Source organism: Manacus vitellinus, unplaced genomic scaffold, assembly GCF_001715985.3.
Source record: "Manacus vitellinus isolate BGI_N305 unplaced genomic scaffold, ASM171598v3 scaffold_6_pilon, whole genome shotgun sequence".
NCBI lineage: Eukaryota > Metazoa > Chordata > Aves > Passeriformes > Pipridae > Manacus > Manacus vitellinus.
In genome coordinates, this window is record NW_021940750.1 from 9,467,821 (window position 1) to 9,484,405 (window position 16,585).

A 16,585-nucleotide genomic window follows, 5' to 3' on the forward strand; every position below is an offset into this window, starting at 1 on the left:
CGGGAGGGACCCGTCCCCCGAGAGAACCGGACCCTGTCGGTGTGTGCTCAGGTGTGCGTCGGGAACACCCTGCCCAAAAAGCTCCCCAAACGCATGAAGTGTTTGCTGTGGCTGGGGACACGATGTGGCACAGCGCTCCTTGACTGGTGAGCCTGCGGTACCGGTTCTTCATACGTACTCCTCTAAAGAAATCCGGAACAAAAAAGCAAATAATCGCCGCACTCCACCCCCACCCCTTTTAGCTGAGGGATGTAACCCCCACGCGCCTGTTGTTAGATCTGGACGCCGACAGGACATCCCTGCAGTGAAGGAAATCAAATATAGGCATCAAAAGAAGTATTTGTCTGCAGCTTCACTATTAAAATAGTGAAACATAATCTCAGCAAAATGTGTTTTTCCACCCAGAAGGACCTCTTCAGATTCAGAAAATTGCCCGAGGAAGAGGATTGAGAAAATAAAGCATAAGCAGTAAAAATAAACTAAAATCCCTTCTCTGGCTACATTAACTCTTAGGCAGCACAAGAACACAAGAAAAAAATGGCTTTCTTTGGCATTAGTAATCAGGAGATTGCAGTCCTGAACCACGGTTTGCAAGCAAACCAATGACTCCTCTGTACCTCTGGCTTCCCTCTGAAAAAATTGAAGTAACAGCAGCTCTCTGCAGTGAGGAGTAGCTGGCTAGTGCCTCTGAAGTGCCCTACAGTCTTCAGACAGAAGTGAGAGAGGTTTTTATTTCTGTCCCTTTACAGAAAGAGAAATTAACATATCCTGGGTTAAAATGGTAACCTGAAGTGACACCAACTCAGAAATGGCAATTGATCCTGAGCCCAGAGACCCATCTTTAACCAGCATCCTGCTTTTTCTAAGGAGCTACTGACTTTGGGCTCTTCTCTGGTCTTCCCAGGCCCTTGATGCAGTCCACATTTTCTTTCTCGCAGGCACAAGGATTCCTGGTTCTCTCTTGCTTTCTGTAGTACCAGAAATGATGAGCTAATGTTTTTAGCAGAATAAGGATGTTTTTATGACCTCTGTTTAATGACTCAGCATTTGTGGTATCAATAATAAATGGTCCAAATGATGAGGCAACATCGGATCTGTACAGGCTCCAAGGCAATTATAATGAAGGATTCTCAAGATGTCTGGCCGCAGTGACTGTCAAAGGTAGGTATTCTCTTGAGAGGCTACTCCTTCAGCCCCAGAACGGCAGGGCCAGCAGACGCTGCACACTCAAAGCCTGCCGCGGCTGTGCATAGCTCTGCATAACCCGGGATTGCCCGGGCTGCTGTCTGGCGTTCCCTCCGCGCTTGCCCGGGGAGCTCTGGGTACAAACCTCTGTAGCTGCTCCGAGGATGCCACAATGCAGCAAACCAGCCTGTCACCAAGTCACCTGATTGCACAATCTCACTGTGACAGCTGGAGATTCAAAAAGATGGAGCATTTTAAAGGGGAAATGGAGAATAATATGCAGCTAGCCCTACCTCAGCAACCGAGCTGTGCAAGCTAGGGCAGCACTGCATGTGCTAGTGACCTCAAGCTGGATGGAAAAAAACCCCCACAATTACGTTATATAAATTTCAGCAGAGCTGAGAAGGAAAATGTTAAGATAGCTAAGGCATCTTTGATGTTCTAAGAAGCACCTTTAAAATACCATATTGGTATAGGCAGTTAGAGAAGACAGCAGCCTGATGCAGTGCTTATGTATTTATTGTGAAATAGCATCCATTAGAATGCACTGAGGACTGTGCTAGAGGTATAGTCAAGGGAGACCATGAGAGAGATCATTTCACAGTATGAGACAGCATCAACGTTTCACAGCATGAGAGGAGAGAATGCTTTACAAGGAGCAGAGAAAAGGTCAGAGAGGAAGAAGAGAGCTAAGAGATACTCACCTACGAGAAGAAGAAATCAACAACCAAAGATGGACTGGAAAAAAAGAGAACCTTGTCTAGGGAATACACAAATCTGTATTCTCCTGTCTAGTCACAGCATGCAGAGAGAGGAAGGAGGAGGTAAGGAGAAAGGAGAGGGCTCCCAGAATAAGAAGGGAGGGGGATGAGGCAGCGAGGCAGGGTGAGGGGAATGAAGACAAACACTGTACTGTGCTGAGGGGACAGACAGGAGGGAGAAATGCCAGAGCGAGCACCTGGTAGTGGTGTTGTACATCTGAGAGCTTGTTCAACTCTCCCCAGCTGCAGGAGCTGCTCCAGCCTTGTTTCTTTCAGCCTGAGCTAGTAATGGGAGAAAAAAAAAAAATGAAGTTGAGATTGTAATACAGTGAAAATGGGAGTAGGATGATACCTGCGGACAAAGGAGAGACAATTTCTAGAAGTGCCCTTTTGTCAGGCATTCACCAGGAGGCTTGAGCTCTCCAAGGCCTGGTGCTGGGAGAGAGCACCATTCTCTGCAGAGTATCCAGGCTCGTGCACAGAAAACTGGCTCCAAGATGAAAAGAGTTTGTGGTGACTTAAGTATGCTCTAGCCTCTCTGCAGCCACTTTTGAACAGGCACAGGAGATGCAGCTGATCTTATCAATGGTCTCATAATTCCTTCATGTGTGTGTTATCTTTTTCTGAAATAACAGAGATCATATATAACACGTGGTCTTGGTCCTCTATATGTGTGCCCCAAACCAGCTCAGATGTCTCTGCACCAGCCTGGCTGGTTCTGGAAGGATTTCTCCATTTGGGTCCAGCATAACACCTGACTGTATAGAAACATCTTGGAAAGTAGCATAATCATACTTTTTTTCTGCTTTACTCTTGTATCTGGGCACACTAAGGAGTGCAGTGCAGCAGTACCCAAGCTAGTTCCTCACTTATCCATTTTTGTGTTTTATTTGTGGCATATTCTTACACTGAAAATAAAGTTACTTAGATCTTCAGGAATGCTTTAATGTGGTCATTGCACTGGTATCTGAGTGCAACACAAGTATCGCTGCCACTGTAGTCATTCCCAGTGAGGTAAGATCTCACTCTGCAAACTGGACTTTGAAGTTCAGGCATGTTTCAGTTAAAAGGAATCCTAAATTTTAGATTCATAGTATCTCTCTTTCCCCAGAGAATTTAGTTTTATATGGCTCCTTATATTTAAATTCCAGTTGTGGATGCTCATCCCTTCTGTAAATCCAGTCCCCGTCTAGAAAAAGGAGCACCTGGAAATTAATCTTACCAATTTAGTTCAAGTGGCTTGTCTGACACTGCTTAGGAACTAATAAGGAATTAGATTCCTCTTTCCAGAGCAGAGTTTAACTATCTGGCTTATTAAGTCATCCTTAGCCTAATTTCGTGACTCACTTTCTACATGCTAACAGGTTCTGTAGCAAATGAAACGGGAATCTCACCCTATAACACTCCTCGCTCTCTACCCAGGCCTGATTCAGGATGACTTAGGCCAGCCAGTGCATCGAAGGAAACACTTTCACGAAAAACTTCATCACAGTTGTTTAAAACCTCTCAAGCTGGAGTCAGGGTTTTTCCCTCCTTGGGGAAGTTTGGCTCTTTCTTTCCCCTTTGCCTGAGGAGGCCTCTCCTTGGGTATATAGAATAGAGAGGAGATGCTGTGTGTTTATTTAATAACCCCACACCCACACAGATGTACAACCAAAACATGGGCTTCTCTGACAGGAAACTGAGGAACAAAGAGCAATCTTGAGGCTTGCAAGGAAATCAAAGAAGGAACTAATTTTTTTTTTCCTGAGGGGACCCCAGTCACTGTGGTGACAAATGTTAGTCAAATCCACAGAGTAGGAAGTGGATTTTGAAGAACACCAAAAATCACGTGCTGTCTCAGATCAGCTTGCATAGGTCTTCATGCAATAGCATGGAAATTGCTTCCTTTGTCTCTTCTTGCTTTTGGTGCTGGTAGAAAAAAATACAAGCCATGGATTTTCACTGCCTTCACTCATCTGGTGAGTTTATTGGAGAAAATATGAAGGAAATTTTCAAACATGATTCCTTCAAGCTGGAGTAGGTTCCCTAGTCTGATGGTTCCTCTCCTCCTCTTTCTTTTGCATGTATCAGGCGCTTGGGTTCTTTCTGTGGCTTCAGACACTAGTGCCATATTCATCACTCCTGAAAAATCTCAACAAGAGGCAGGAGTTAAGTCCACAAAGGTTCTTGACTTATCTCTGCCCAAATTGAAGATGTTTAAACATTTGTTCATTTAACCGTGCGTGTGCCAGTCTCTGCCAGTAAGGTGCTGTTCTTGGGATCAACCTCAAGATATTAAAGCCTAGGTAGCAATCCACAAGGAACCCAGAGCTATTTTTGAAAACTCTGGCCTTTCTCTCTAGGATTGCTGAAATCATTCCCTTACTCAGAACATTTTCTTTCCTCTAGATATAGATTATAATAGTAAAGTTTGCTTGAGTATTTAGTTCTGCTTTCCTTCAAGGCATTTTTCTGTAATGGATACCTGCCATGCCTTATGGGTTGGTGAGAGCCTGGCTCTGAAATAAAACACTGCAGATAGGAAACTTTTACTCCTAACAGATATGACTGAAGTGCCGTGCAGCAAAGCATGGCAGCATCTTTTACCGTCACAATACCCTGTTTAGGAAAGCCCTCTCCAGGGCTGCTCTGTTCAAGGTATCCATGGGAAAGAATATTAGTAAGACATTATTTTATAGACACTGTCAAAGCTGTTGTTCAGGGATCATCTCTTTGGACTGATGGAAAAATTGCTCAGCAGAGTTTTAGTGTCTTCCGCTGCCTTCTGCCATCTTTGCCTCCATGTGGATTAGGTTCCAGAAAGAGAACAGAGCAGCCTAAAACTTCTAGAACAAGCAGCAGGCAAGATTTACCTGAGATGTGACTGATGTCTGGCTAAGTAAGCCTGTGTTTGCTTGAATCTTTAATGAAAATAAATAGAAGAATCCCTCATGGTTTCTATTCTGGATTCAGGGGCAGAAGAAAAGCAAATACTATATATGTAGAAATTACAAACCCCAAAGCGTTTGGAGGTAACTCTGTTTCTGTTATTTTGCCACGTTTAACAAAATGCAAACATAGTTTTGGGGAGAGACAAGCCACTTTACAAATCTGCACATGTGCGGTCCAACTTGATCCAATAATCTGTTTTGGGGAGATGTGTTTCCCATTAAAAATGCCAGGAGATGGGAGGTTTGGGTTTGGGTTGTGTTTGCAGACATGCTTCAGGCCTTCTCAATGTCCTCAAGTTCACCTCTCTATTTTCCTGTTTGCCCAGCTGTGAAAGAGGAAAGACATTGCCTTTGCTAGAAGGCTTTGAGACAAGCCAATGGAAAACAGGATAAACAAAGAGGTGTTACATTTGAAGAGTTTCTAAAATGTCAAACAACCCAATGCTAGCACTTCACTGACACATCTTGTAACTCTGAGCCAGCCAAGAAACTGAGACAGAGAATAGAGAAGGCACATGATTTACCTAAAGTGCTTTTGAATGTCATTGACAGAGTGGGATAATTATAATAAATAATTTTATTTCATACAATATCTCTGTTACATATTATACTGCAAAATATAACTGAGAGACTAAATATTTCTAAACCTGTTTTTTTATTTATACAACACGACGTGCAAAGTGATCTGATCAACAGTAAACTGACAAGTGTCTGCTCCAAGTCACAATACAGTTCTCAAACATCAGTCAAGTAGTGATAATAAACCAGAGAGAGGAGGGGAATGGGTAAGAGGAAGTGATGGAAAAGACAAGGTTACAATATAAAAAAGAGGATAGATGAAGAAGTTTGAGAGAAATTACATAATATGAAGGAAATTGAAAAAGAGTTCCTCTGAGATTTGAAATTATTGGAGAGTGGATGTGTCAAAGGAATTCATAAAAGTGATTCAGAGCTAAAAATCAGGGTTCAACTCTCTACTTTCATTTTTCAAATATCCACAAGGAGCTGCTCAAGAACATTCCACAGGCCAGGATTTTTTGAATAACAAAAACATCTGAGATTAACAAAAAACATTCACAAACAGTGCTGAAGCAGCAAGAGTGGTGGCTAAATCTGTCAGATAGGCTGTCTACTATAAATACAAGTTATCTCCCCTGCTTTCTCCATTCACTAAATTTTCCTATCTCATTAGTGATGACAGTTCCCTTCTTTAACTGCTGTTCTGAAATGCTGCGCACTGTGAGTATCACCCATGCTTTGCACTAGAGCCATGGAGGCCTCTAAAGTGCTTTGGGGTTATATAGAATGAAAGTTCCCATAGGCCTGCTTCTTAAAAGCATTTAGACACCCAAATGTAGAGGTTGCTACTACAGGGTTTACCAAGATAAATTAGCAACAATTCATGCCTCTTTGTTTTGGTGATCCAAACATCAAATGTCACTTTGGCAATGGAGGTTCCAATATTCAAACATTGAAATAATGTCAAAAACATTGTCTTCTCTGGCAATCTTTCTGGGTTATGTTTTTTACTTTTTTGAGTAAGCACTTAGTTTTAGCATGCCTACTTTCATTCATGTCTTCAAAAAATACTTTGGCTATTTTTGTTAATACAATGTGTGCATGAGGCCAGGTTACTTACTTATTATAGGTGCATGTCACAGACAAAGAGAGAAGTTTCTAGACAAAGGAACAAAGAAGGGGAAAGGAAGTCACCCAGTAACTTATATTTCCAGTGTATTATGCCAATTTCCAATTGGTAAAGTGACCACATGCGGGAATGTCTAAAGAGAGAGAAAATCAATCATGGACTTTTACAGTCCTCCAGTTTTCTTTATTAGTTATCTTGGCAACCTTAATTCATTTTGTTGTCATTAAATGGTAGTACTTAAAGGGCAGAACAGAGAGAAAGTTGCATGTTTAGCTTATTGACATAATCATAATAATTTATAAATATATATCTCTCCTACAGCATAATGGAATCTCAGATATTACTATCACCTAGAATGACCTCTTAGATATCACAAACCATTAATTTTCATGGACATATTCCAGTATCAAAAGCTACAACTCATGCTTGACAATTTGCAGTTGGCTGTAGGACAATAAAAAATGTCTTCATTTCGGTGAAGACATAAGTAGACAAAGAATTCCCCACATTAGCCTGCTCTAGTAGTTAATAATTTTCTGTGTCTCATTCTTCACTTGAATTTGTCTGGCTTAATAATTCCTCCACTCAGTCCTCAGTATGACTTAGTCTGCTCAGAGCCCTTTCCTGCTAGTATTTTATGCCTCCAACAGTACCAGTTCATTAATCAAGCTATAAATCAAGTCATCTCCTTTCCAGTAAGTCAGACAGGTTGAGGACTGTAAGGTTTCTGAAATAAGGCACTTTCTTTAGATCTTGAATAATTACCAAGCTTCTTTTGCACCTTCCCCAGCTTTTCAACAATCTTTGAAAATAAATATCCTGCATATGATTAGTCTCATGAGTACCACAAAGGGAAGAAAAGCAACTTGGTACTTCTACCCACAATTCCCATGTTTATGTATTCAAGGATGGATTTCACCCTTTTTACCACAGTATCTCATTGGAGTGGAACTGCTCCATACTCTGATGACCCTGATCCTTTTCAGAGCGCTGTTTTCCAAGGTAGAGTTTCTGATTACACATCTGCTAATCTCCTATCTGGTTCCCACATGCATTCCCACATGCATAACTTTGCATTTGGCTGGAGTAAAAGGCTTTCTGCTTGAACATGTCTGATTTGCTAGGTGATACAGCCTGCCCTATATAAATGCTCATCATTGCCATTCTACCAGGCTTTCTAATACCTGCATATTTTATCAGCAGTGAGTTTCTATTTACTTCTAGGGCAATGATGGAAATGTTGAATAGTACTGAACCTAATACATGGCTTTTGCAAAGCACAGGTGACATGGCTTTATTCTGTTCCATGTCCAGCAGACAAACTGGCCTGGACTGTTTTCCCTGTGCTTCAACCCTCCTGTGTCCTCTGTTTTTCCTCTGAGAATGGGAGCCATTCAAATACAAATGTGCAGTGTTGCTCCTGATCCTGATTCAGTGACAAAACAGTTTAAGATATAAAATCAAGCCGAATTCTCAACCCGTACATGTATTCAGTCCTGTCCAGTGAGGACTCTCTGTTGGTTACCATGTTATTTATTTATGGAACTGCATAAGGTAGGGCTAGAAAGACCTTTAAGAGCAACGCTAATCATCTTCCTGCTCATGGCAGGATGCTTAAATTATTCTCTTGTTTGGTTGGTTGGTTGGTTTGTTGGGGTTTTTTTGGTTTTTCAAGATTATGGTGAGGCTGGGAAGTACATGTCTGCATTTTCTTATTCTTAGTCAAAGAATTCTCGGTTGATTTTTTTTTTCCATGAACTGCCAGTAGCCTTGCTGGTGCACATCTATTGTGATTGTTGACTTTGCCATTTTTTTAGTATTGCCATAGAACAGACACTGCTTTAGTATTCTGCTATTTTCTTGCTATTAGAGGATTTATGAAATATCAACAGGCTAGAGAATCAGTTAAATAAGCTCTATTAGTATATTCCCATGTAAGCCATCCAGACCTGCTGATTTTAAAATATTTATCCTCAGTACATACTTTACATTCCTCCTGGTCACTGATAGAGTGGAAAATTTTTCATCAGCTTATGTGATATAAATTCATCATCTTTCTTCTTTTCAAATGTACAATAGAAATATGTCTGGAATATTTGCCTTTTCTGCAACATTATAATTTCATCATCTGCATGTACCCTTGTTAAGACTTCTGTTGTTCGTAATATACTCTTAACTCATTTTAGTGCCTTAAGGCCTGCCAGCTGATGATTTTCCTCTGCTGTCGTTTTTGTCTATTTTTATATTATATAACTTCTAATTTATATTGATTGCTAAATATTTCCCATTTAACCATTTGCTATGTAGGCTTTTTATTTTCTCACCATGCCTTCACTTCATACATTGATCCATGATGGCATTTTAAACAATATTGTTCTCTATTATGCTTAGGAAATTGGGACCTTTTTAAAATCCAGTGACTCTTAAACAGCTTTTGGTTATCTGCCATATTTTTCAACCTGAGTTTCTATTCCTCAGCTTTGATGTGTTTTGTCCTGTTCTCTAATCTGATTCAGTGGTCTCTGAGAGACTCTTCTTCCACAATAGTACCTTCTGTTTTGTTATTATTTAATACGTTAAGCCATTATGCACATCAAAGCACCTGTGGGTCTGAGTTACTAATAATTCCAAAATACTCAAAGGTTGTACTTAAAAGAGAGCATATCTTCTTTATGCTCTCTCCTTCTTGTATTCCTCTTTTACTTACTTCTTCAGTGCAGATAAACTAAACCAAGAAATTTTACTGTATAAATTATTACAGCAGTTTTCAGAATGCTGGTTCAATTAATTTTCTTCTTAACAATGAATATATGAATGTCTTTCTTCTTAAGAATTAACATCAATTAATATTCTTCTTAACAATGAATATATGAGTTATACAACAGTTTCACTACAAGCAGAGTCCTTTTGCAGCATTCATTGAATATATTAGCTGATATTTCACTGTTATCTTATTTTTATGTCACTTTCTGAATGCATTACTTAGGAATATTTTTCCCATTCAACCAGATAGTTTCAGGCCCAGAGAAGTATGAAGTTCATCACACAGGACTGAAGATAATATCCAGAAACCTGGACAAGCAGCCACCTAATCTCATCATCTATTTCAGCTGCCATATGCATGCATATGATGAAGAATACACAAAAGTGATATGCAGGGAGTTTACTGCACTATTTTAAAAAGTAGCTTTTTCCTTTCATTCCTTTGCTTTCAGATCTTGTCACTGTGCTGGTAGCAGTCCCATAATAAGCACATGATCCTAACAAATGTCAACATGTCAGGTGGGGTAGGAGTCAAATAGTCCCAAATCTCTTTGATTACTAAGAAAAGTCACATGATAAAGACCATCTCTCTCCACAGATATGCTAAATAAATAATTACTTCATCAAATGTTCATCTGTATCTTACACAGCAAAGCTCCCCATTGATAGCACAGACTGCATAGGGAAGGCCATGATATTGTCTAAAAAGTAAATTTTCATTTTGGAAAGTTATTAAGGAGACTTTTTGTGTAAAATTTAATGAGATTAAGTAAATACATAGTCCTGTAGAATATTTAGTTCATAATATGTCCAAAAGAAATGAGACTTTCTGTCATATTGTAATCTGCAATTATCAGATATGACACTGACTATGAATGCTACCTTAACAATATTCAGTCCAGTGATCTTTAAACCCATAATTTATAGGACTTTCTATACTAGAAGAGACCAGAAATGATGCTCCAGATACCAAATAATCCTAGACATCCTGCAAAACTTCCAGTTACAACGAGTATAACTGATGTTGGTAATGAGAAATCAACCTCGGAAATGTAAGCACAGAACCAGATCAAGTGAGCTGAACATGAACAAAGGTGTCCTGATGTACCTTTGAGGTCCCCAGCTGTGAAAATCATCTGCACCATTAATTGTGACTCTTCATCTATGGACTGATCCAGTTGTTAAAGTACTGCTGTAATTCCCTATTTACTCAGTCGTGAGAACTGGACACTTCTGGATGATGATGCGCTCCATCCTAAAGAGAGTAAACAAGTTCCTCTATCCCCACTGTTGATAGATGGAGCCAGATGAGTAGTTCAGGCCCATTTCTTGGCTCCTGGGTAGCTAATGTCAGTCAAAATAATCCCGAACTGACAGTCAAACTAGGTACATTCTGTTTCATAACATCTTGATTGACTACATGGGACAGGTCCTAAACTGGTCAAATGAGAGTCAGAAAGAAGCCCAAATTAGGCTCTGATGCATAAGTAAATCTCACTCTCATAATTTGACCTCTGTCACACCTAGGCCATTAAATGCTTTCAGAAGTTTGTCTCATAGTTGTCTTTGCAAATGGGAACTAAATGTCCTCTTTTACATCCTTCCAAAGGAAAAATGCAAGCTAAGAGAGGAGTAATTTGAGAGTAAAAGTGTCAGGACTGAATTTTGCTTTTTCAGAAAAAAAATCCATAGTTGCTTTTTGGTTCAAAGCCATTTTAAATTTTGTTGTAACACTGGGCATGCTATTAGGCAGAAATATTCTATCATACTTTAACACAGCCAAAGATGATATCAGTTTATAAAATCCATTTGGAGTCAGCTACATTATCAGTAAGCTTTTTTCTTAAGGGATATCTATCCTAATACAAGCAATTAAGGATTCTTTATTAGCCATTCTCAGAGGTACAGACTTCACCATCAATTGATGTTCTTCTCAACCCCCTGATAAGACCAAAGGACAAAGAAATAGTATATCTTCCCCAAATAAGCTATTTCTCTAACATAATTCGAGACATGAGCCAGCACTACTAACTGTATCGCACCGCCTATAAAACATCTGTGTGCTCATAATTCTGTGAACATTTAGCTGTTACTTGCAAACCTCACTGCACCACAAATAAAACTTAGATAAACTAGGAAATCACAGGCCCCACTTCTTTTTCCTCACGCTAAAACAGGTCTATTATCTTTCTGCCAATATTTACATTTTCTATATTCTCACTGCCCTTGCCTCATGATCAGGATAGGGAAAAATGACCGAAGCTCATTACCAGGTGAGCATCTCAGCAGTCAAGACCTTCTGGCAAAGCAACTTCACTAGACTTGTGCTAATTATCTTTTCTCAGGGTATTTTTGGCATGTCTGTACAATGCCTTCTGGATGTCCTGAGAAGGTATGTTTACAGAATTAAACTTAAAAATGTCTAAAACTGATGTGCACACAATCAGTGAAAAGATGCAGCCAGATGAGTCATTGTCCAAGCTGCCCCATCCTGCTGACAGCAGTCCTGTAACCCCAGCTGGCAACTCCAAGGTGCAGCAGCCATTGATGGGCTTCCTGTGTCCCTTTGAATATTGACACTCTGACATCCAACTCCTTTTTTTCCGAGAGAGTAAAAAGATGGCTCTGTCACGTTCCCTGAGGCCAGCAGATAGCTGTATAAAAATTAGAGCAACTGGATATGCCCTGAGTTGTGCACAAGCAAACCAGACATCCTCAGGGAACAATACACCCAGTAACCCTATATTTCACTGTTTGTGTTGGTCTTCTCCCACCTGCTGGATGACAGAGGGAAAAAAAATTATCTGCAGAAAGTTCTTACAGTGTCAGAGCAGCAATCTGTGGCTTTTGTCCATGCTGATATCTGGGTATCCAAGGGTAATAATTAAAAAAAAAAGTACATGTTACCAGGCTGAGTAACAAATACAAACTCTATCACTGACAGAAGCTAATAAAGATTTCTGCATGACATTGAATAATTTCCAAAACTCTTATCTGGAAGCAACTCCATCGGCTAGCCCTTAGTCAGACTCCAGAGTTGGCTAAGTACATGGTCTTTTAGCTCTATCATCTGAGGAAAACAACAGTTCTGCAGAGCTGTCTGCGTCCCCATGGAGCAGGAGGTCAGTGCATTGATATGTGCTTCATGTGTGCAGACCAAAACGTGTTGGAATTATCTCAACAAATTTCAGCCCCCGACTCCAGGGCTTTATGGGCACTGGGATCTGAAAAAGGAAGCTTTGCTGAATGTTATATTACAGGACCAAGATCAATCCAATTTACAGTGACTAAAACCTGCAGCCTTAAGTTTATCTCAGCAAAGCTTTTTGAGGAAAATTTTTTTCCAGGTTGTTTTATACTTATCTACAGTGGTTGGAATGTGTCGTATAACAGTGGAGTTTTTCCTTTTAAGATAGGCACCAAACCCATTTCAAGGAGTGTTTCTTTTGTTCACTTTAAAAGATATGAAGACTTCTTTCAAAGAATGTGAACACATTGGTTGCACAACTTCGCAATGTACAGAAAATTATGGAATTCTATATGATGATAAAATATTAGAACTCAAAGCAAATAGATCTATTTGGGGTCATCATACAGTCTTCATTATTGTGAATAACAATGTTATGCAGAGTAAATTTGTGAGATGGAAATGAGGTCAAAGTTTCAAGGATAGTAAGTGAAACAGATTGTAACAAGCTTTCTTGAAAGGATGAAAAGAAAAATAGCTTGGCCTTGTCATTCTGTGTATCATCAGATGGCACCAGGAAAGAAACTTGAATCCAGGGACTGTCCTGTGAGGAAAATATTTATAATAGCATAAAAAAGGACCCTATGCAAAACCACGTTTGAATGATCATCCTTAGCCATTGGCATTTATGGTGGGCAGAGCTGCATGTGTCATCCTGTACATTTTTCATTCTAGGGAGATACATAGGTCTTGATGCTTTCTGCAAGTGATTCTCCAGGCCTGCAATTAAATAAATAAATAAATAGATAGATAGATAGATAGATAAATAAATAAATAAATAAATGCCAGCCCTATATGTTCAGATGGTCAGTTATTTCAATATTTGTAAGGTTTCAGTGTGAAGTCTGTTATTTTTTAATCTGTGACATTCATTTGCCTGTCCATATATTCATGAACAGTTCCTAACAATGGATCCATTAAACAGTCATATGGGGAAGTTTTGTCATCAGAAAATACACCGATATTGCAGTGAGACATGAAAGGGCAGCTGTTTGAGGTATAGGGTCAGGTATGCCAAAACCTTGCTTCTTTTCGAAGAGTTGTCTAGTTTTAAACAGAGCTACTTTTGGTACTAAAAGTCTTGGGAAGTTTTGGAAATGTTGATGCAAATGCAGAAGATGGCTTACTTGTATGTGTGAGTTGCTCTACTTCATATATGCTCACTGACTCCCCAGTGAGTAAATGATGCACATTTTTCTCTCCAGCTGAGTGTCAAATTGAAAGGAATTATACCACCTGACCACTTATGCCGAAGTTTCATGTCTAGCACGCACCATTTATGTTGAATTTATGGCACTGCTGAATTTTTCAGAACTTCTTACAGCAGTTTTGTGTGCTTACACTGGGCTATCTTTGGTTAATAGTTTTTAATTTCTTGAGTGTCACTTCTACTTATACGGAGTTGCTCGGGTTTAACACACAGGACTACTTTCAACTTGAAAAAAATCAAATTTCACAGAAAGAAGCTTGAATTGCATTGAGCTTGATACGAAATGCTCCCCCTCCTCTGTACCCCCAGAATAGAAGGAGCTTAGCATTCTGAGAGTGGTACAAAGTGGTATTGTTTAACAGTAGCTAATTAGGATTGGATTTCATGTTGCTAAGAGCTAAGTCTTTGGTATGCGAGAGAGCCAAACAGCAAGGGCAAAGTGTAACTATTTAAGGGTGAAATTTGCTATTTAAAGGAAAATGTTCATCCTTGCCCTAGGGTTAGTTGCAATCAGGAAAGTGTTTCTGTTCCAATGACAAGATGATGGGCTGTCATGATTCCACCCAGTCAGTCCAGATCAAATGTGCTCAGGATATAAGCCAAGAGATTATTTTTTCCAACCTGCCAGCATCAAAAGCACCATCTGTGATTGATTTTGTGATAATGGTGTAAGCAGCTACTGGAAATTCAGGGCAGTTCCCAGAGATTTTGGTCTCTGGGAGGAACGAATATGAACTTTCAGGAGTAGCACAGTTGGTGCTATCCAAAACATGCTGTCTCTTCTGCAGAGGTTGTAGGACGTGACCCTGCAGAGGTTGTAAGATGTGACTCAGTCACAAATCCATGTGAACATAACCTCTTGCAAGCAGGCAGATGTTGCTTGAACCTGTGCAAGCTAAGTGATGGAAGATGTCCTGAATCCTCTCTCCTTTTACGCCTACATGGCTACAATTCACACAGTACTTTTTATGGCAGCAGGCTTACCTTAAACATAAATCTAATCAATGTAAGCCCAGATAGAAAACTGTGGGCACTGATTTCAGACAAGATTATAGAAATCTGGAGTCAGTATTCTGCATTTCTGTAAGGCTGCGGAGTGCTTTGCAGAGGGAATGTAAAGTTAGCAGTACAGGCTCAAAAGCTCTCCTAGATTTAAAAGCAAAAGCAACCCTTCCTTGTGGTAATGGTGGCATTATTTTGGTTATTAGAAGAATGACATTATAATTTTGATCCAGCACAAAAATATTTTGTTAAAGTTCTTAACTTATAAAAGGTTTAATATAAGGCTTTTTATTTCTGTGATGTCTTCTGAGAAGCTAAATAATCTTTGGGCAAATATAAATGGTAATGGCTCATGTCAATTTGCCCTTATGAGAAAAAAATCAAGGCTGAGAGGAGACAAGTGGCTTGTACAGAAACATCAGGCTTGAATTTTGACCTGTTGTAAGAGTGGAAGTGGGTCCAACTGTAATGAAAATCAGGAAAAAAAGAGTCTTAAGGTGCTTTGGAATGGGCTGCCCAGAGAGGTGGTGGATTCACCATCCCTGGAGATTTTTAAACGCAGATTGGACGTGGCACTGAGTGCCATGATCTAGTAAATGGACTGGATTTGGACCAAGGGTTGGACTCGATGATCTCGGAGGTCTTTTCCAACCCAATCGATTCTATGATTCTATGATTCTATGATTTGCGTATTTGCATCAAAGAGAAAAAGGTTCTTTGAACTAATGCCTGAACTGAATATAGCTAGTGCATGCAATCATTGACTTAGGAACACCTTTTCAAGTCCCCTACAAAGTCCCATATGTTTATCTGGTAAAACAATCCCATGGTTATCTGCTTTTTAGGAATAATTACCCAGGTGCCTGCTAAATCAAGATTATGTGTCAGCATGTGCATCCAATGTATCGGAGACATGGTCTGGGCTAAGTCTTAGCACCCCTCCCACAGAGAGCCCATAACATAACAAATTATGGCCCTTTATCCTCAGAGCTCTATCCCCATGATGCTCCCCAGGAATGGCCTGGGTGTTTGTCTGATCCAAGGTTTCTACTTATTCCAGATGAAGAAAGATCTCTATTAGGTATAATTAACAGAGCTTGTGTTTATGTCTGTCAGAGGGCAATGCCTTACTTTCCCACTGGGAAGTTTGTTTCCCTGGTAAGGTAGAAACCAGCCAAAGGCATTGCCCCCTCTCAGGACCCTCGTTTTAGGGGAATCCCCTCGGCAGACCAAACCTAACCAGGCCGGAGCCCCGCCGGCCGCGCTGCCTCCCGCCCCCAGGTGGCGCCGGAGCACAGCGCCCGCCCGGCAGCGGGCGTGCCGAGCGGGTCCTGCCGCTCCTCCGGGGGGGGGTTCACGTCTCACTACTGCTGATTTTAAAGAGAAGTCCCCGCTCCAAAAATGGTCTCTTCCACGGCTTAATTTGATGATATTCCATAGCTTTTTTTCTGCAAGGTTTTCTTTGCAAGATACATGGCTGGTTTCTCAAAACCGCCCTGCCTTCACTGACCTGTTAACTTGCTATATCAGTCCCCATAACTCATGATTTATGTAATAGCTGATATTATGATTATATAATTGGAATAGCCCAATAGGAATTCCACGCTGCCATGAGTACACTTAGTGCTGTAACATATGAGCCGCTTTGCAGTTATACAGATAATGTGTGATATGTATGCAGCGGAGGTACATTATTATACATAAATGCAAACACAGATACATAAAATTATCAGTATATTTTATAATAGCTGCAAATGTTAAAGACACTTCTGACAAAAAGAAAACCCCAAAAGGGAAAGGTTGGATTGAACACCCCCAATTTAGATACCTAGAGCA